This window comes from Pleurodeles waltl, chromosome 1_1, assembly GCF_031143425.1.
Source record: "Pleurodeles waltl isolate 20211129_DDA chromosome 1_1, aPleWal1.hap1.20221129, whole genome shotgun sequence".
Lineage (NCBI taxonomy): Eukaryota > Metazoa > Chordata > Amphibia > Caudata > Salamandridae > Pleurodeles > Pleurodeles waltl.
The window spans coordinates 873,168,706-873,190,894 of NC_090436.1; positions in this window are offsets into that span (position 1 = coordinate 873,168,706).

A 22,189-nucleotide genomic window follows, 5' to 3' on the forward strand; every position below is an offset into this window, starting at 1 on the left:
GATGAAAAGTGGCAGTGCTGGCAGTCTGACCGCAGCGCTACCACAGCGGTCATAATGTGGCGGTCGTAAGATCGCATTGGCTGGTGGTCATTGGACCGCTAGGGTCATAATATGGTCCTAAGACTGTTGTATGACCAACAGGAGCAAACACTTCTTCAACAAATAAGGAGAGTTGATTGCAGAACAGATGACTGCAGTCCTAGTTGCACAATATTCAGATATCCTGGGAGCACCAATGACCCCTAAATGTTTTGTAACTTTTTAAAAATAAAACACAACACGTCACGAAGCCTATTGTCCAACTAGCTTTTAATGTAAAATAGCTGGCAACAAAGCAAAACGATTAAAGACAATGGTTGTTTCAATTGATCATGGCTCTAGCTAGAAAACAGGCAGTTGGAGGTAAGGTCTAAAAGTCATATAACCTAGTATAAGTACACTTTCTCTAAATACAAGGCAATTAATCAGGGTCACATGGCAGAAAATTATTGCTCTCAGTGAATATTTATCTAACCTGTAGGTGTCAGGATCTTCTCAAGGAAATGAAATACAGCCTTGAGGATATGAAATCATTCATGTACACGATACAGACCCTATTATTATCACAAGATCCCACTTTATTTGTCTGGTTTCAAAATGAGGATAGTGTGTTGAAACAATTAACAAAGCACAACACTGAGGCTGAGGTCTATGGCTTCTGGGTTTAGTAGAATGTTGACAGTTTGCAAGCATACTCTAGGCCGCATTTACAAGAAACAGATGCATTGGCATTGATGCATCAGTTTTCTTTTGCCTTCACCAAATCTCCTAACAATGCCATGGATGCCATGTATTTACAATACAGAGCTCCATGGCACACGTTTTCACAGATGCGTAAGTAAGAAATTCTTATGCATCTGTTGGCAATAAACTGATGCATTGCCGGAGTTAAATCACAAACCTGACACAACTCCAGTGATGCATCAGAACACAAAGGGGGGTCCCATTGTAAAAAGACCTGCATCAATTTTTATGCCTGGTCTGAGAAGAAGTTAAAATGTTGACGCTGTGGCATCATAGAGTGATGCAGTGAAAAGCTGTAAATTTCACTGCATGAGTTCTACGTGGCTAATTGTGTGGTAATGCCTAGCCTCCATACTTTATACCTGGTGCAGGTAAAATGTGAGGCAGGGCTTTACAAACCAATGTATGTGGCCCAATGTATCAGTTTTTAAATATGGAAGCGTACAAAGCACATTGTGCACCACAGTAGAAAATGACGCAGTGGCAGTGCAAGTGGCTTGTAAATGAGGCCCTCAGTGTCACAAGAAACTTCAAGCTCATTTAAATAAACATACATATTTGATTAAATGGGTGATATGTTCAGGATTGTGTATGTGGTTGCTATCATTCCACTTCCTTAGAATATATTATCATGATACAGATTGATTTCAAGTTTTTTTTCACACATTCCGATTTACTTCATCTTCTTTCTAGAGGATACCTAGGAGATGAATGTGAGTGAGTGAGTTTCACTGGACTATGATACATCAATACCCATTAGGTATGGCAGAAGCCTGTTGTATTCCACATGAAGGTGACAGTCTGTATACTACCAGAGCAAGCATATGACACCATACATGAATCACCAATTGATAAGAGAAGGTAACTACAATTCAGCATGCAAACAATTTAGGTCAGTGTTACAGCTCGCTTTGGAAACTTTGAAGATAAGTTTTTTCTGTTTATGTGAAAATAGAGGGACCCTACAGTAAAAAGCAAAGGCATACTGCATGATGAGTGGCACATGTTTAACATTACACAGCATGTCACCCAAGAAAGAACTACTACTTGAAATGGATGGCAATAATCGGATGATCAGGAACCCCTCCTTTCCCTTTTCAGACAGGAAGCAGTAGGAGCAGCATAGTGTAGGACTTGCTAGACTGCCATAAGCAACAACTACTTTGAAAGGAACTCACTTAATTTAGAAACAAAAGAAAGCACATGAACAGCACAAATAGGTGTTAACATATTATTTCAGTTTATTCACAGGCACAACATAACAACATGTTATTTATTCCTGTACATTATGATGATACATACTGAGAGTGCACAAAAGTTAGTCATGCAAACATATCTGAATGAATTTGAATACTTTCATCATCTGGCTATACCCTCCTGTTCTCTTGTGGGGCATAGGCAGAGATTGGACTTTAGTGCTCCATCCCCCACTTCTTCTGTGTCATCCTGGTTCTTAATCAACCACAAATGCACTCCCCAAACCACTTAATTCCTTGCTTTCCATTACAAGCAGCACAGTCATGATAATCACTTCGATATCTTAAGTTTTCCTAGCTCTGATGTGACCTTGATCAGTCCCTGCACACAACAGACTCCCATATTATGTTCACAGCTCTACATGGTACATGAAAACAAGTAATTCTTGCTTTAGTGGAGACATTTTAATGCCTTGTTATGTGATATGGTTCCCACTCAGATGATAGGACTGCACATTTAGGATGGCAGCACTTCAGAATGTGGGAGACTGAGTCCGTACACATCATCAGTAACTGTTGTCCCAATTCCTGGCTAGTTCACAGTGCCTCACCCAAACCCCCACACCAATTTGGGTGGAAGGTGATTATTGCAACCAAAACATGACACTTTCACTCCTCAGGGGGCCATGGAAACAGATCTACCCCTTTCGTGATATTAATCATGCATGCCAAGGCAAGACACAAAGAGATGCAAGATAAGTTTCAATACAATTATAAAAAGAAAATTGCTATCTGGCATAAAGAGAATGAGCTGCAATAATTAGGCAGAGAAAACAAAGCAGAGTAATCAGCATTATAAACATGGTAAAGAAATAAACAATCCATGATGAATGTGTTCTAGATGTTCCTACCTAACCCTAAGACTATGCTGAGAGTGTAGCAGGTGTACCCTTCTGCCTGGCCCAATCCAAGGGTTTAGCTTCAACCCCATACTTGGAGACAGTGACAGGAGTCAGTCTCTGGTGTAGATGGAAATCCTCCTGGGAAGTTGGTAGATTATTGCCAGCAAAGCTGCATGTCAAACACAGCATTTTTTCCAGGACGGCTGGAATGCCCTTTGCCCGTCCGAGTCAGTTCTCTTTTATACAATAAAGCGATACTGTTTTGGAAGCACAACTCTGAGGCAATGCTGCGTCTAGATGTCGAAATTGTCCCCAGAACAGGCTACATAAGATCTAAGATATTGTGTACACTGTTCCTAGCTTTTAACAGAAAGTACTGATTACATGCTGTGCCAAAGTTAATTAAACAAGTAACTCATACCACATTTTACTAGAAGAATATCATGCAAGAAATACACGTAAATGTAATTTCTAAAAAACAGCTTAGCTTAAAAGAATAAAATATAAAATGCTAAATGAAGTTAAAAACAGGGGGAACCAAATCAGGCACATGAAGACCTTACAATGTTAGAATAAAAGACCATATCAAGCCATGTTTTTACCTGGGCAGCATGGGGTGGACCCTTGGACAACTGAACAAAAATTTACTTTGGATATAAAAGCAAATATGGGTCACAACTTACCAAAGTAGGAGCTACTGAAAGGTGGTGACCCAAGTATACATTTGTGACCTTACATTAGTTCAATGGACGTTCTTTGTGCAGCAGTCTCGAGAACTTAATCAGGAGGAGGATGGCAGAAGCAGAATATGTGGCATTTGGATCTGTAGCACTGTGGTTCTTGGTTTATTTGCTCACTTAAAAGTTTCTAGGCCAACTTTTCCTCAGACATGGAGAATTGGCATGCTTTGTGAAACAGGTTACACGACCTCCCATCAACTCAGCTGGTGTATGCAAAGAATAAGTGTGGTGAATAAGAACATCTGCATTGTATTTTTCAAATATTCCTGAAGCATGTGTGTTTCTTCTTATGCGGTCTCACTAGTTCATATTGTTGCGTGCACATTGAGGGTCAGAGTAGGGTTACTAAAGTTGGTATCCCAAAAATACATGATTCACATGGCTGGGATCACTAAGTGACTCTTAATTGAGCTCATTGTTTTAAACAAATGCTAATAAGTGGTTTCTCATTGTACAAATATGCCAAATGAACAAGTCCTAAATCTGGTATAGGTTGATTAACTTGATGTCTTCTCTGAATTTATAGAACATTGCCTAGACATAGCAACTGATAGCATCTTTGTTGTTATCTTCTGGTAACCCAATGACAACTGGTGAGCTGCTGAAGCAAATGTTTATTTCCTCACAACTAGAAGGTTGGAGCAAAAAACTGCTTCTTAGTGCTTCCAGCCAGGCAACATGACTGTTTGAAGCCTACAGCAAATAGGCAAAAGTACACAAATAGATTAACAAATTCCCCTAGCTGTAACAGCTTCTTCTTCTGCTCAGTGGGCAAGAAGCAGACCTTCAATAAATAAGAAGCAGCCCTGCTAAAAAAGCCAATTCTCCTCTCCTCAATTATTTCCATATATGAGAAAAGAGAACATATTCTTCAAAATCCCTAAGATGGTCCGAGGCAGCTTTGATATAAACCCAGACACCCCATTCCATAACATGTGGTTTATTGTTCAGCCCACATAATAGATACAATTTCAAACACCTCAAGCTGCCTTAAAATAATACTTTTGAACAACCTCAAATGGAGTTTTACTACTCTGTTTGCCTGAGCCCTATTTTACAATTTGTTTTCTGCTTCTGTGAATTGTTAAAAGACTAGACAATGGCGGTCATTACAACCCTGGCGGATGGCGGAGAACCGGCGGTAAGACCGGCAACAGGCTGGCGGTCTTACCTTCGTGAATTATGACCATGGCGGTTACCGCCATGGTCATCCGCCGGTTCTCCGTCCCGCCCGCCAGGGCGGAGACGACCGCCAGGCTGGGTCTCCAGTCCGGCAGCCGCCAGTATATACCGCCGGCGGTATTTGGACCCGGCTTACCGCTGTGGATTTCCAGCGGTTTCAACCGCTATGAAATCCATGGCGGTAAGCACTATCAGTGCCAGGGAATTCCTTCCCTGGCACTGATAGGGGTCTCTCCCACCCCCCACCCCGACTCCCTCCCCTACACTCCCCACCACCCCTGCCACCCCCCAAAGGTGGCAGGGCCCCCCTCCCCACCCTGACCCCCAACATAACAATACTCACACACACCCGACACGCATGCAGGCACCACCAGCACACACCCCGACATACATGCCAACAGCCACACACACAGTCAGACACGCACACCCACATTCAAACATACACGCACACATCCATACAGACATACCCACAGCCATACACGCACTCATTCCCATACACACAACAACCCCGCAAGCATACACGCACTCACACACCCCCTCTACATACACACACGCACACCCCCATGCACGCACACAGCACACAACACACAATACCCCCCTCCCCTAACGGACGATCGACTTACCTGTTCCGTCGATCCTCCGGGAGGGGACGGGAGCCATGGGGGCAGCTTCGCCAACACCACACCGCCAACAGAACACCGCCACTGCGAATCACAGGACGTGATTCGCTGGGCGGTGTTCTGTTGGCGTGGCAGTGGAGGTGGAGCAACCTCCACTTCCCCGCCGCCCGCAAGTTTGGCTGTTGGCGGCTCTCCGTCGGAATAACGATGGAGAGCAGCCAACAGTCATAATACGCAGAGTGGCAAACCGCCTGCACAGGCGGTCTTCTGCACAGCGGTCCCTCGGCGGTCTTGCAAAAAGACCGCTGAGGTCGTAATGACCCCCAATATGTGCTAACCAGCCTCATTATCAGAATTCTTAAAGTTGTGGGACTCAATTCTTATAAAGGTCATCATCTGAAAACAGCCTGCAATGGAACCTGTACCAGAATATTTCTAGATATCACAACATAAGTAAAGAAATACATACAACCTCCCTTTCCTGAAGCCCCCCTGCATAACCAGAAGAAAACTCATCACATTAGCTAAATCCATGTGCTATACCAAAGCCATCAATGAACCTGCAAAAAAGCAGACTGTTTTTCAATACAATCAAGTACTTCTTCATCCACATGTCTGACCCTCATATCCCAAACTCCACGGATGAGTATAATGGCATCAACCTGTTCTTCAATGAAAAAATACAGACGATCTGACAATACATTGACAATGCAGAGCCTGCTTCTTCTCTAGCACTTACTCCTCTGTTTTACATACCATATTATTCATCCTTCAAACACCTGTCTCTCACAGGCTTCATTGACATTTTCAACTCCATCAAAGCCACCACCTATAAATATGTATTTTTCTTGTTCTTCATCAAACCCCATCCATTAAAACTCTGTCACCCTGGTCAGTATTATCAATGCCTTCTTCACTCAAGGCATTTTCCTAGAAGATCTCAAGACAGACAAGATACTCCACTACTAAAGAAACCAGACTAAGGTCCTCATTATGATATTAGTGGTAACGGATACACCAAGACGGCGATGGTAGACGGACCACTGCCAAGCCAGCAGTGTAGACAGCCATATTACGACTACGGAGGTCAACCTACTGAAACCAAGCCAGTTTGCCGACAATATCGCCAGGCGGTTGCCATCCCCAGGCCAGCGGTAGCCACTGCACCAGCCACCCTAATACGACACTGCAGACTGCCACGGATTCTGGGGTGGGACGCCTGCCACACAAAGCATGGTGGAATCAGCAAGTAGAAAAGAACCCCCTCACCTCCAGGGACGCAGACGAGTCTGCGGAAGCCATGGAATGCCACCTTGAAATCTTCCCAGTGCTCTTCCTTGCCTTTCTCCTCTATGACCGTAAATGCCATCAGTGGGTACACCTGCAGAGCACACAAGGGAGGGAATGGGAGAGTGACATACCCACACACAACAGACACAGCATGCACGGACTCCAGCACGTACACACGTTCACACACGCAACACAACCTAACCAGTAGCACCAACAAGCAGAGATGCACAAACCAATATAAAGACACAATACAACATACAAGGCCCAAATACAAGCAGAACGGTGTATCTGAATGAAAAAATGCTTAGAAATGCATTTCGAACAACACATGATAGATGGATGGAAACTCATCAGAGAACAAAAATACTCGCCAACTGTTTGTGAAATAAACCAACAGGAATCCTGTATACATATGCAAAAAGCAAGTATACGAGGACATAAAGCACATAAAGAACCAAGGACTGTAGGCCAGTTCATAGCCCAGTGGGCACAACTGTGCCTGTCAAAGGCCCCAACTTGACGCCTGTCAGCCTAATGGCCTCCACAAGGTAGGGGCATCAATGGGGCAGGCAGGCACCTCAAGGGTCTGGGGTGGGGGTTTGGGTTTGAGACAGGGGTCCTTGGGCTTTGGCTTGGGAGGGGGTGGGGGTTTCACCCTTGCTCTTGACAGAGGGACAGGGGCCTTGAAACTATGTGTTGGGGCAGTTTTTTTCTTGGGGACAGTGGGTGGCTTCTTCACGGGTGGAGGGACAGCAGAGGTAGAAGGGGGGTCACAGGAGGACTTGGAGGTGGAGGGACTTGGCTTGGGGAGGGAGCCATGAGGGCGAGGGGAAACACGGGGTAGGACAGGATCAGGGAACAGGTCAAGGCAGGCAAGGAAAAGGTTCTTAGGAACAAGGGGGATGGATTGGGATACAGGTTTGGGAGTGGAGGTAGAGGGAGTGATCATAGGGTGTGTAGGTTTGCTGGATATGGGTGTAGATGTATGCAGAGTATGCATGTGTGAGGTGGAGGAATGTTGAGGGTCTCAGTGCGGGCATTTATGTGTTCTTGGAGGGGGGGAGAGAGAGTGGGCGTGGAAAAACAGGTCTTGTGGATGAATGTTGGGGTGGTGTCTGCATGTAAGGTGGGTATGCTGCATGTGTGAGTGATGGTGATTGTAGTGAGTGATGATGTGGTGCATGGGGTACATGTTTGAGTGTCTGCTGTTGTGGTGACTGAGGGGAAAGTGATGACAGAGACTGTGAGTGAGGATGCAATACTGGCAAGAGTGAGTGTTGTGACAGCAAGGGAGGAGGTGCTGGGGGTGACAGAGGAGGTAGTGGCTGATGGTGTGTCTGCTTTTGTGTGTTAAGTGTGTGCATGCTTGTGATGTGATTTGTGGTGCCTGTGTTTGTCTTTGCGTACCTTGTCTGTTGATTTGGGTGAGAGTTTGTCTGTATGTGTGGCTTGGCTGGGAGAGGGCTTTGGGATGGGGCACAGGTAGCAGGAGGGAGGACGGAAGTACTAGGGATGCTGGCTGCCATCAAAGAAGAGGCAGGAGCCTGAAATGTTCTATGTAGGCCAGTCAAGGCACTGTGAATGCCCTCCAGGTAGGCATTAGTCTGCTGCATCTGGGTTGCAAGACCCTGGATGGCATTCACAATGGTTGACTACCCTACAGAACTGGACCTCAGGAGGTCAATCGCCTCAGCATTGAGGGCATCAGGACTGACTGGGGCAGGGGCAGAGGTGCCTGCAACAAAGGGGCCGACCATCTTCCTGGGTGAGCGGTCACGGGCAACTGGGTGAGGAGCTACTGGGAGAGTGGTGCTGGTAAGGCGAGTGGTGGACGAGGATGGTGCTGGGATGGTCCCAAAAGGCGCTGCCACTGCCAGGGAGCTTCCATCGGAGGAAGAATCTATATCAGTGATATCAGCTCCAGTCTCCCCCATGGTGCTCCCCTCGCCTTCTGCCTCCTGGGTCCCGTGGACTGCAGGCTCCCAACTCGCCAGTGCCCCTACTCCTTCACCTGCTGATGCTAATGCACACATGGTTAGGATAGTACAAATAAGAGGGGGGGTGAAACATATGGGAGCATAGGGCCAATACCAATCCCAATTGCACATATGTACATTCCAACAACATGACTCTATGAACATTCCTGAATACACTCTATACAACGTCATTGGAGATTTCCCTACACCCACTGTGCATATACTCTGATGTGCATGCACAATCATGATGCCTCTACAATTACACTCAGGTACTACTATACACTGTTAGGGCTCTTGTATACAGGACTATTACTATGAGAATCCTGTCAATGAGTGACATTTATACATTGTCATACCTACCCGTGTCACCCATTATGGATATGTATAGATAGGTATGAATACCAATTGAAGATCCCTTATGTTTATGTGAAATCCAACAATTAGGCACTGTAAAAATGCCATCAAAACCTGCTGCCCAGATGCTCACCTATCACAGCTACTTCTGTTCACAGCACAATTGTATCCTACATATAATAACTGTCATACCTACAGTAGACATCCTTGATCCCATGGCTAACACACCCATCCAGTCCATAACAAACTTTACAGGACATGTACTATTTCACTGACTCCCTTGTGGCTGCTGTGTTGCCCTCAAACGCTCATCCAACTGCAGGTAGGCCACAGCCAGTATGCGGGCCTTCAGGGTGATCAGGGTCCAATGGGCACCCCTTCCACGTTGGGAGGCCATCCCCAACTGGGCCTCTGTGGTCTTCCGGGCCCAGCATCTCAGGTCCTCCCACCACTTACTACAGTGGATGCGCCACTGAATATGGACTCCCAGGGTCCATACTTCCTTGATGATGGCTTTCCACAAATCCTTCTTCTGATGGGCACTGACCTGCATGGGAGACACAGAAGGAAAGGCACATTAATGTAAACCCAACAACCTACGACATCCATAGGCCTACCAAGATTACACAAATCAGCATCGTACACAACTTCACACTTCCACAACATTCCTAGCAGTCACATCCGTAGGTACACCCTCCACTGTAACATCCTGCATACACATACTATTACACACTTACATACCCATATAGCAACATACATAACCATAATGCGACCTACCTACTGTTCTGGAGCCCCATACCTCATTGTGTACAGGGGTAGGGCCTCACGCACAAGTTTCTTCAGTTCTTCCGAGGTGAAAGCTGGGGCCCTATCCCCTGTAACACGAGCCATCATGGCCCCCAGAAACATGACACAGCAGCACACTCAGTGGCGGTCTTGATTGGTTGAGAGTCAGGAGAAAAGTGAGATAGACTGTAGAAAATGGGGGTCACAACCCTAGCGGTCTGCACCATCAACGCCGCCGGTAATCGTCATTGGTCCCTGTATGCCATAGACATCAAGGTTAACCAATGAGGAGTTGCATGGCGGTTCCGACCGCCTTCTGCCATGAGGGCATATGCAGGCAGAAGGAGCTCACTGACATCTGTCCCCTGCATGCAGGGCAGGCAACAGCTATTTTGCACTACAACTGTAACAAATACATTGATTAATTACATCACTACTCATTTCCATCATGGACATGTGATGAGTTATGCCCTGGGACAGTGTAAAGTACAATTAGGCAGCATGAACTTGGAGTATGCACATATTCTGATAATGACAACATGACATTCTGGGAATGAACTTACATATTGATGGTGACTGTAGATTAGCAGTGACAGACAAGCATCTCACTATTGTCATCCATTGTAAATCCCAGATGTATGTGTAACTGACATGGGAATTACAACACTTCAGCACATTGAAGTCTGCTTTGCATGCAACAACTGGCAGTATATGTGATGTTGATTCACCATTTGTCACCCTGCAGTAGGATGCATGAATGGTAATCGTTGACATACTTGTGTTATTTGCCATGTGTAGATGCCAACCACTGTGGAGGGTGAGACATGCACCTGTGTACCAGCCCCTGGTTTACTTAGCAACAAGAGAAGTCTGCCACATCATCTCCACTATCGACTGAACCGTGCTACAATCAGGGAGCTGTGTACCCAGTTGGAGTCTGATCTGCTGCCAGCCATTCAACAACCTACAGCCAATCCTCCAAGTGTGCAGGTGGTATCCATCCCCATTTCTTGGCCACTGGCTCATTCCAGGGGATAGTGGGAATAGCAACAGGCATGTCTCAACCTACGTTCAGCAATGTGTGGAGGAATGTCTTGTCCACCTTAGTCAAACATATGGACAGCTACATTCAATTTCCCAAACCTGTATTTTGCTCAGTGTGAAGGCTGAATTCTATACATTGGGACATATCCCTCATGTGATTGGGGCCATAGATGGAACACACATTGCATTAATACTACCCAGGGCTGATGAGCAAGTGTACAGGAACCGTAAGGGCTTTCACTCCATGAATGTGCATAAAGTCTGCTTAGCTGACCAGTACCTCTCCTAGGTGACTGCAAGGTTTCCAGGGTTTGTCCATGATTCGTACATGCTCAGGAATAGCAGTGTCCCACGGTTGATGGCGCCTCTGCTAAGAGTGAGGGCTTACCTCATCGGTGAGTATGATGAGTGTATATGTCATTACTGTTATCCCAGTCTTACTTCTCAGTTGGTATGTGACATTGTGGAATATAAATGTTGATTTATCCTTTCCACAGGTGATTTAGGTTATCCCATTCTCTCCTGCTACTGACACCAGTGAGGAATCTAAGGACCAGGGCTTAAGAACAGTACAGTGAGGCTCATGAGAGGACAAAAAGGGTGGTCGAAAGGACATTTGGTCTCTTGAAGGCGAGGCTCACATGTTTGCACATCTCTGGTGGTTACGTGCAGTACTCACCACAGAAAGTGTGTCAGATTGCGGTGGCCTGCTGCATGCTTCACAATCTGGCACTAAGGAGAACCATCCCATTGCTGGAGGATGTAGGAGTAGGGGACAATCTGGTGGCACAGGAGGGAGGAAACATGAGTGACGAAGATGGGGATGAGGAAGATGTAGGCACAAGGACAGATCTCATCCAGCAGTACTTCAGCTAAGCTTCTGGCAGGTACTTCTCTACGTTTGACATGTCACATGCTGGTGTGCAGATTGGGTGTACTTCATAATTCATCCCTAATATCAGTAGGTGTTGACCCCATTTGGGTTTCAGTTGTGTGTATACAGAAGTGGTCTGACAAGTAGGTCTACAGGGCTACTGTGATGTTAGCTAGTCCATCTGTCTAGTTCTGAGATCCTATCTACTTCTTCACTGTTAGACCTGACAGCCTTAGGGTGGTGACCCTCAACTTTTGGCCTGGCTCCATCTACTTTTTGTCACTGTTTTTGCCGTTTTTAGGACTCTGTGCACTATACCACTGCTAACCAGTGCTAAAGTGCATATGCCTTTAAAACATGGTGATATTGGCTCATACCCATTTGACTTATTTAATTTGCCTATAAGTCCCTAGTAAAGTGCACTACATGTGCCCAGGGCCTGTAGATTAAATGCTACTAGTGGGCCTGCATCACTGATTGTGCCCCCCACATAAGTAGCCCCTTCAGGGGCCTGCCATATCAAGGTATGTGTGTGCAGTTTCACTGCCAATTCGACTTGGCATTTAAAAGTACTTGCCAAGCCTTAAAATCCCCTTTTTCTACATATGTCACCCCTAAGGTAGACCCTAGGTAACCCAAAGGGCAGGGTGCTATGCAGATCAAAGGCAGGACATATACCTGTGTAGTTTATATGTTCTGGTAGTGTAAAATTCCTAAATTCATTTTTCACTGCTGTGAGGCCTGCTCCTTTCATAGGCTAACATTAGGGCTACCCACATATACTGTTTGAGTGGTAGATTCTGATCTGAAAGGAGCAATAGACTCATATTTAGTATGGACGGAATGGTAATGCAAAATCCTGCTGACTGGTGGAGTTGGATTTAATATTACAATTTTAGAAATGCCACTTTTAGAAAGTGAGCATTTCTCTGCATTTAAATCTTTCTGTGCCTTACAATCCACGTCTGCCTCGGTTAGTTGACACCTCCCTTGTGCATTTCACTCAGACAACCCCAAACACAGGCTGCTCAGTCACACCTGCACACATCTGCATACTGAAGGGGTCTTTCTGAGCTGGGAGTGAGGAGGGTCTGACACTTATATTTGAAAGGACAGTGGTCTGCCCTGGCACATTGGACTGCCAGGCCACCTACTGGGACCCTGGCAGACAAGATGGAACTGAAAGGGGACCTTGTGCACTTTTAAGCCACTCTTTGAAGTATCCCCCACTTCAAAGGCACATATGGGTATTTAAACCGGGTCTCTGGCCCTACCAACTTAGACACTTCTACAGGCACTTCTGCAGACATTTCTTGACAAGATACCTCCTGGAAAAGAAACTCCGAACCAGAACCTGCAACCTGCCAAGAGAAGCTGCTTGGCTGCCCAAAGGACTCACCTGGACTGCTTTTCTGTAAAGGACTACTACCTTGCTGTTGACCTGCTGTCTTGCTGGCCTCTGGCTCTGCTGAGAAGTGCTCTCCAAGGGCTTGGAGAGTGCTTGCCTCCTGTTGCTGATGTCTCAGGGCCAAAAAGACTTCACCTTCTACAAAGAGATCCTTGTGCGCCGAAAATTGAATGCACAGCCTGCTGGAAACGACGCACAGCGACGAGAAAATTGGCGCACAGCCAAACTGGAACAACACAGCCCGACTTACCAAGTGAAAATTGACGCAGCGCCTGCGTTGTGACCAGAAATTCACTGCACAGCCCACTGGATCGATGCACAGCCGAGCCGGAACGGAGCAGCACTACTTTTGGATGGAGAATTGATGCAGCACCTGCCATGCGACAGAAAAATCCAACGCAATGTGCTACTGGAAAGACGCAAGCCTGTGACTTTGCTCTGCACGCCCAGGATTTCCATGCATTGTCCCTGGGTGCAACGAAGATCCCTACACCCCAGTGAGGAACCTGGTCCGCACGTCGAAGAAACAACACAATCCCTGTGTTGCAGGAAAAGAAACAACGCATCGTCTGTGGGCGCCGAAACATCCAATGCACACTCTCTCTTTTTCCACGCAACCTCCTCCTCTGCGATCCCCGTGCGTGTAATTTTTGACGCAAACCAGGTACTTAAACAAACTAAGCATTCACTGTTTATTTCTTATCTAAAGTCTATTTTACAACTCTTGAAATTCATATTTCAACTTGCACTTATATATTCTATATTTTTCTAAACCTGTGTGGTGTATTTTTGTGGTGATTAAACCACGTTATTGCATGATTTACTGCACAAATACTTTACACATTGCCTTCTAAGTTAAGCCTTATTGCTCAGTGCCAAGCTACCAGAGGGTGGGCATAGGATAATTTGGATTGTGTATGGCTTACGCTGACTAGAGCGAGGGTCCTTGCTTGGTCTGGGGGTAACCTGACTGCCAACCAAAAGAACCCATTTCTAACATACACACATTTGTGACTTCTCCACTTTGGAATCACATTTTCATTGGCATAGTTTGCTGCTTCTTGTAACTTCAAGTGCTGTCAATACTTGGCATCCAAGGGTGTGAGCCTGGTGGTACAACTACAATGAGTGCCTATTACTGGGGTGATTGCTGTTAGATGCAATGATTAACTTGTCTCATTGTACCTGAACATGGTTGTGGCCATGCGTACAATAGGATTGGATTGTCTATCAGTGTGTGGACCTACAGTGGGAATCAGTTAACCATCACGATATGCAGGTACATACTGTTGGACACAGTGAAAATAATGTGTGATGAACATTCTGTGCTATCAGTTGCAGATGTACTATGGATGATGTTTCACCACTCTTCCCAGTCTGCTACCTGAGGACCCCGATTTGTGTGGACACTGACTTTGCTGCAGTAAGCCGGATGACAGCATGATACATACACATCTTCACTGTGTTTTATGACATGACACACATTGTTCCACTATTACAATGAGTAAACACATGACACCAAAACTGTTGTGTAAGTGCATTTATTGTGTATACCAAAGGGTGAGTAGGGTGAACAGCAGTGGAACCATGGTGATCGATTCCATCAGTCTGTCAGGCCCAGTAGCTGGTGGCACAGGCCTACTATCTGTGTGGCATTTGCAAATGGGGCTACGGCAGTGGGAAGTCAACAAGGTGTCTGAGTGGCACACAAGGGAGACAGTTCTTGGGAGGCTCATTTCCTGGCAGTGGGGTTGGTCTTGTCCTCTCTCCCTTCAGGATGTCTGGGTCTGCGACCACGTTTGCATGGAGGTTCCTCAGCAACAGGGGGTGGCTCAGTGGTGGCTTGTGAGTCCTCAGGCATGACCATTATCCCACTAGCTGCAGCAGATGTAGAGGGCTGGTCAGTAGGTTGGCTAGCGGAAGGGGCCTCCTGGTGGGAGGAGGACTCACGCAGTACTGTGACTAGCTCCTGCGTCAAGCCTTTCATGGATACCTTGGTGGCATTGAGGGCATGCCACTCCTGCATGGCCTCCTGGTGGTACTCCATCTGTTAGTTCAGGTTTTCCTCCAACAGGTCTAATACCTGGCCCATCTTGTCCTGGGATTGGTTGTATGCTCCCAGGACTTGTGCTATAGCCTCATGGGCAGGTGGCTCCCTGGGTTGCCCTGTCCTGTAACCCCTAGGTGCACGTCCACTGACCCTAGCCCCCTGAACCTGTGTCTCCGGCATGGTGTGCCCCCTCCTTCTTACACCAGGACCTTCATCATCTTGTGTGGTGGGTGCTGACTCAGGTCCCTGTACAAGTGGGCACACTATAGATTGACGTGGCCCTGAGGCATTGGTGTGAGGGGCATTGGATGACAGCTGTTGTTGTGCCAGAGGTTGTGGGGGGCTTCATGGTGTCCTGGGTGAGGCTGGTGGAGGTGGACTGCTCAGAGAGCCTGGATCGGCCAGGTAGGTCTTCCTGTAGCAGAAATCATGTTTTGCTGTCATCACTGGGGTCTTCGTCAGGTGGGGGACTGGCTGTAAGTGGCACCGGTTGTCTGATGACATTCTCAGTGGCACCTGTGGATGACAGGAATTGTTATTCACATCTACTTGATGTACTTTACAGGGGCTGCGAGTGCTATGTGTCCTGCTTCAGGACTCCGGTGTAGTTATACATTTGTGAGTGTAGACTTTGGGATTGGTGTTCGTGGGGTAGGGTGAGCATGCAGGGGATGAGGAAGCATGCATTACAGGTATAGGTGACTTACCAGTTTCCAGTCCTCTGGGGATTCCACAGAGACCCTCATGGTGCAGGATCGTCAAGACTTTCCCCTCCCATGATGTGAGCCAGGGGAGGTAGCGGGGGCCCACCGCCAGTCTTCAGGAGTGCGATTTTGGGTCTGGATGCCATGGAGCGGACCTTCCCCCTCAGGTTGTTCCACCTCTTGCGTTTTTTGTCCTTTGTACGTGGTTGGCTTCCCACTGAGTTCAGCTTGTCAATGATCCTCCGCCATAACTCCATCTTCTTTGCCATTGACGTTTACTGAACTCATGCCCCAGACAGCTGTGGCTCTACCCTGATGATTTCATTCACCATGGTCCTTAATTTGTCATTGGTGAAACGGGGGTTCGTTTGTTGGGACATGGTGAGTGTGATGTGTGTGTGTGTGTAAAATATTAAAGTGAAGTGCGATGCGTGATAGGTGTCCAGGTGCCTGTGATGTCTGTGTGCAGTGCGATCCTCAGTGTGGACATGCAATGTACGTCAGTTGTTTGTCTTGGAAAGGGGTTATGGGTTGTGTGTGTGTTTTATGGGGGGGATGTAATGTCTGTATATGTTTCAGGTGTGGGGGTATTCAAATTGACCTATGTGGTGTTGTGTTACAGTAGAGGTTCCATTTTAGCCGCCGTGGTCCCGACCGAGCTATGACTGCTGTGCTGATTTGTGAGTTGTATTGGGGGCATGATCTTGTTCTGTCGTGGCTGAGTGGGTGGTGGGACCGCTTCTCTGCTGATGCCATTGGGCCTGACGGTGTCAGTTTTGTGGCTGTGTTCTGGTGATTTTGTTTTTGTGTTGTAATTTGGCAGGCGGATTTCCACTGCCACTGCGGTCTTTTGGTAACCGCCAGCAAGGCGGTCTTCGGGAAAGACCACCAATGTCATAATGAGGGCCTAAATGGTAACGGCTGCATAAAATAATATCCTAATAGTCACCTACCCTCCATCACCAAGTTCATCAAAAAAAGCAGTCTATACACATCTTTAATGTCACATTAATGCTAAACATCGCCTGCACAGCTAACTCTCCAATTTCATATCATGTTGCAGCTTGGAGACAGTTACAATTAAAATCATAGATAATGACCCCCTGACAATAGATGAAGCCTGCCCCAATGTCCATACTTCTCAGCTGCCTTTGACAATATTGACATTCGCAGCCTCTTCTACACCCTGAAATATTGAATGGAATTCACAGGCAACGTTGTCCACTTGTTCTCCTCTTTGCCATCCAACCAAAACCAATTTATGCAAATAGGCACCTCCGGGTCCCAGAAGATTGGAATAACCTGCTAGTGCCCCAGGGTTTCAGCTTTTTCCCCGTCATCTTCATCCTCTACACGAGGCCTTCTGAAACTCTACTTGCCAAGAACAGCATCAAAATAAACCTATACACTGATGAGACACAGCTATATTTGGAAGTCTTACCTACGCCAGGCAACAAACAACTCAAACACAGTATGGACCTCATCCCATTCTGGATGTCCAGCATCTACATGCTGCTTAATACAAATAAAACAGAAAATTTGCTACTTGCCAAGAACAAAAAGTAAGCACTAGTCCAAACCTGGCAGAATGACATTAAGTGGATAGGTTTAAACACAGACTTTTACCCAATGTCAAGTCATTCAATATTTTCCTGAATTAAGAATTTGCCCTCAAGGTATAATTTGGCAAGAAACCTAAGATGTTCTGGTTCCAGTTATCTCTATTACAAAAAGTGTTTTTTCCCTGCAGAAAGCAAATTTGAGACTGCTGTTCAAGGCCTGATACTCTTGTATCTGGATGGTGGTAATGTTATACTCGCTAGCTTTCCAGACTCTACACTGCCCACACTTGAGGATCCCCTATAAGCCAAACGATGCCTCATCAAGGGCTGGAAGAAATATACTCACAGCAGTCTCTGTGACATGCATGCCCATTATTACCTGAAATGGCAAGTTTTGAGAAGGAGACTTATTGAGCAGTCAACCAGTGCATCAACTCTGAGATTGGTGCATGGCTGGGCATCCATGCTTCCTGGTCACCCAAAGGGGTACTCTACAACTTTCATGGAGCATCATCCGAAAAGGGCAGCAATTGGAATGCATAGATTTGCATCGGCAGAAAATGTCAAACTTGTGTTTCTTTTTTCTGTGCATAGCTGGCACCATGTATCTTAAGACAAGGGCTTGACCAAGCCACAGTCTGTCCAGAGACCACTGCCTGAAGTTTCCAATTCAAAATAGACCCAAGTGATCTCCTGTTTGAAGTATATACGAGGAAGCATTGACAAGTGATGGGTTTAATTATATTTACAGTGGATTTATTCTAGAAGACCTAGCTCAGCTCCTCACTCTGATCTATTGTTTTGGGGGGTCTGTGCTTTCCTATCTAATTCTACTTTTATCACATCTTGTATGAAATACTCAACTTTGCTAATAGGAGTTTGTCTGCCCTGTGTGTCTCTTTCCTCCTAATGTCCTCTTAGGAAGGCACCTGACAACTTTAATGTGTACTATTAAGGACAGGAGTGTTATGTGGCTACTGGGTGAAGTCCCTGACACCTTTCATGTGTACTATTAGGGCAGGATAGTACTTTGGGTAGTGGGAGGAGTCCTCCCTTCATCTGTCAATCAAGAAGGAAACTTGACAGACCATCACATCATTCAGTCCTCAACAGAATTCCCACACTGGGATGGAACTCCACTGACTCCCCTTCCCAGCCCAAAATATCTTCAAAACTATCTGCATTATCTACAAAGCCATAACATGACTTTCTGCACTCCTGCCTATTTGACTGGCAAGCTCACCATCTTTGATGGCTCTCTGCATGCTCACAGCCAGGATTCCATCAAGCTGGAAATGAAGAAGTTAAGAAATAAAATTCAGGGCATTTACTTAAAAAATGTAAAATTAATGCAACAGTCTTTCTTCAGCTTTGCTGTTGTGATGTGGAATTGCATAAAGGACTTCCTCAATTCTGCTCCAAATTAGGAAAGAGCTGTAGATACACCTGTGTGAAGAACACTATATCACAAAGTAGTACATGACATCTTTAATAGCCAGTTACCTTCCAAACACAAGCATTAACTGCATCTTTGACTTTACAGGAAGGCAGCAAAGTGCCATAAAGCACTTTGCTGCCTTTCACCTATAGAAATACTGCATACATACATTCATGCATACACACATACAGACATTCAAAACATTTTGAGATTCTCAACATAATGTGAAGGATCAACTCTTTATTAGGAATATTCATATTCTACAATATGAGACATATTAACACGAAAGTGGAGCAGGGCATCACAGCAAGTGGCCTTTATTGCACTGCTCTGTACTACAGGGAAAGGGCAGAAATGCACCGTGGGGCATTTTTACAAGCCCAGTGTGCCACCTGTGCGTCACATTTTTTTATGCTTCGGTGGTGCAGAGTGCAGACCCATATCTACGAGGCTACACAAAGCCACTTTGCGTGGCATTTCGTTAGTTCATTCAATAGTCTTTATTTGGTCATAACAACAACCATAACACACATTTAAAATATCTTATAAATCATATAATTCCAGAATCACAAATTATTAAGGAAACATTACAAAGCAATTGACACAAATTTACAAAACACAATAAAATATAATTTGTACATATATTTAACAGATGATAGAAATGTTTTATCAACACCCACGAAGGCTACATTTAATTCGACCAGTGTTAATATCTTCAACAGATCTCCAAATATTCCTTTGAAGCATACCTCCTTCTCAGTTTAATTGCAGGCAAAATATAATTAAAAGCTAAGAAACAGATTGCGGGGGTATTTAAACATTTTAAAAAGATCAACCCCTCTTTGTGTGCTTATGGTATAAAAGTGGTAATAAAAATAATCTTCTCTGGCTGTTATATAAAGTGCAAAAAAACATAAAATGTACTGTTGATTGGGATGAGGAATTATTACATGGACAAACTGAAAGAGATTCAAACTAGGAACCTGGACTGGGAAAAGCAACCAAGAAATGGATTAAATGTAACCAGAGCATCGTAAGGTAAAACCCATATTCTGCCTTTTCCACCCAATTTAAATATCGCTCAGTGTCAGGTATTCTAGAAATTGGCAAATAGATAAGGAATTAAGGCCCTCATTAATACCCTATAGTGGCGATAGTACCGCCAACAGGCTGGCAGTACTCGTCACCTCATTTTGACCGCAGCGATACTGCCGTGGTAACACAGCCGGGACTGGCGGTATTCTGCCATGGTGGTCCCGTGGTCATAATCCGCCAGGGCAGCGCTGCAAGCAGCGCTGCCCTGGGGATTTCGACTCCCCTTACTGCCAACCTTTCCATGGTGGTAGACACTGCCATGGAAAGGCTGGCAGTAAGGGGACTTGGAGTTCCCCTGGGGACCCCTGCACTGCACATGCACTTGGCATGGGAAGTGCAGGGGCCCCCAGGCATAGCTCCATCGTGCATTTCACTGCCCGAATTTCGGGTAGTGAAATGTGCGACGGGTGCTACTGCACTCGCTGCACATCAGCATTGCCGCAGGCTCTATTACGAGCTGGCAGCAATATTGATGTGACTTTTCCGCTGGGCCAGCAGAAGGTAACACTGTTACCGTCCGCTGGCCCAGCGGAAAAGTCAAAATAGGGAGCCAGACATACCGCTGGCGGTATTCTGGGAACCGCAGCCTCGGCGGCCTTCTGGGAAGACAGCCGAGGTTTTAATGATGGCCTGACTTAGTCTTTCAATTCTAATCTCGTAAGAAATCTTTCTTTAATCATGGCCTTGGTTTGGGGCCTGATAGTATCAGGATATTCAAAGCGCTTAGTAAGGCCCATATCTTTGAAACTTTTCTAGCAAATGACAGCCAACTGATAGAATATTTCTTGTCCAATTTCAAGCAGTCGCTCAGAATCTCTCTGGAAAAACCTGCATGTACACTAGATTTTAACCCAGAGTAAAAGGGTGGCTATTTTAAGTTTATCTTCCAGATAGTTCAAACCCAATTCACTGTGGGAAATAAAACTTGGGGTTGATTTGGGAATGGCGAGTAATCGGCAGAGAAACTTGTTTTCAAAAACCTGTATTCTCACTGGCACTTCATAGCTCCATACCCATATCCATGTGTTACTACTCCCAGACATTTAGATTTATATAACTGAACCATCTTCTTAATTGGCTTGTGCCCCAGTTTTTCTGCTAATCCAAAAATAGATTTGTACACTAATCCCATTTTCTGCATTCTCTGCTCAGTCATGCTGCCCCAAGACAAATTTGTTTCAAACTAAACTCCTAAATAATTGAAGCATAAAACCTTAGTAATTGGGTCTCGCTAATGTGAAAAGATTTTGTTTTGGTATGTTTTGGACCGCAAGTTAATATAAATGATTTCTGGTGATTCCTCAGTACACTTAAATTTGTCATAAAACTGTTAAATCCCTCTAAAAGCTTCTGAGGGCCAATTGCTGTTTGTGACATTGAAACCGTATCATCCACATATTAAAGGACTGCGCCATGCCGAGAGGAGATTCTAGGAGTGTAAAAACAACATGAACTCAAGGAATTATCTAGAGAGTTTATATAAAATAAAAACAGAAAAAGGTGCCATTATACAATCCTGCCTAATCCCCCAGCTACCTTTATGGGTTGCATGCAGTCGCCTTGTTGGGTATAGCAAACCTTAGTGGTAATATCCCAGTGTAACCTCCTGATAAGATTTTACAGTGGTGAATCCACCCCAACTGCCTCCATCAGGGCCCACAACTTTGCTTTATCCACTAAATCAAAAGCACACTAGAGGTCCATAAAAGCCATGTGTAATGAACCCCTCCCGACCTTGGTGCATTTTCCCACGATATGGGAGAAGTTAAGTGCCTGCATAATGGTCCCCAAGCCTGGACAGAAGCCATATTGCACATTGAGTAGAAAAAAAATCATTTCTGCCTATACTTCCAGATTTTCTAGGATGACCTGTCCTAAAGTTGTTACTGTGGCATCTAACAAAGAGATTGGGCAATAACACATAGGGCAATTCCTATTCCCTTTCCTAAATATTGGCACTATAATGGATTCCCTCCATGTATTAATCAGAGCCCCCTTCAAAACATCGGTCACTAATTAATTTTGGCATGTCAAGGGGGACTCCATCGACCTGGGGATTTGCCAGGAGCAGCATTCTGGATAGCTTTAGTGACTGCTGTTAAATCAAAGAATTCACTTAGCTAGGTGTAAAAAAAAATAGTTGTTCATTAGCAGGTTCAATGTGGGGTTCATCAAATTGATCATT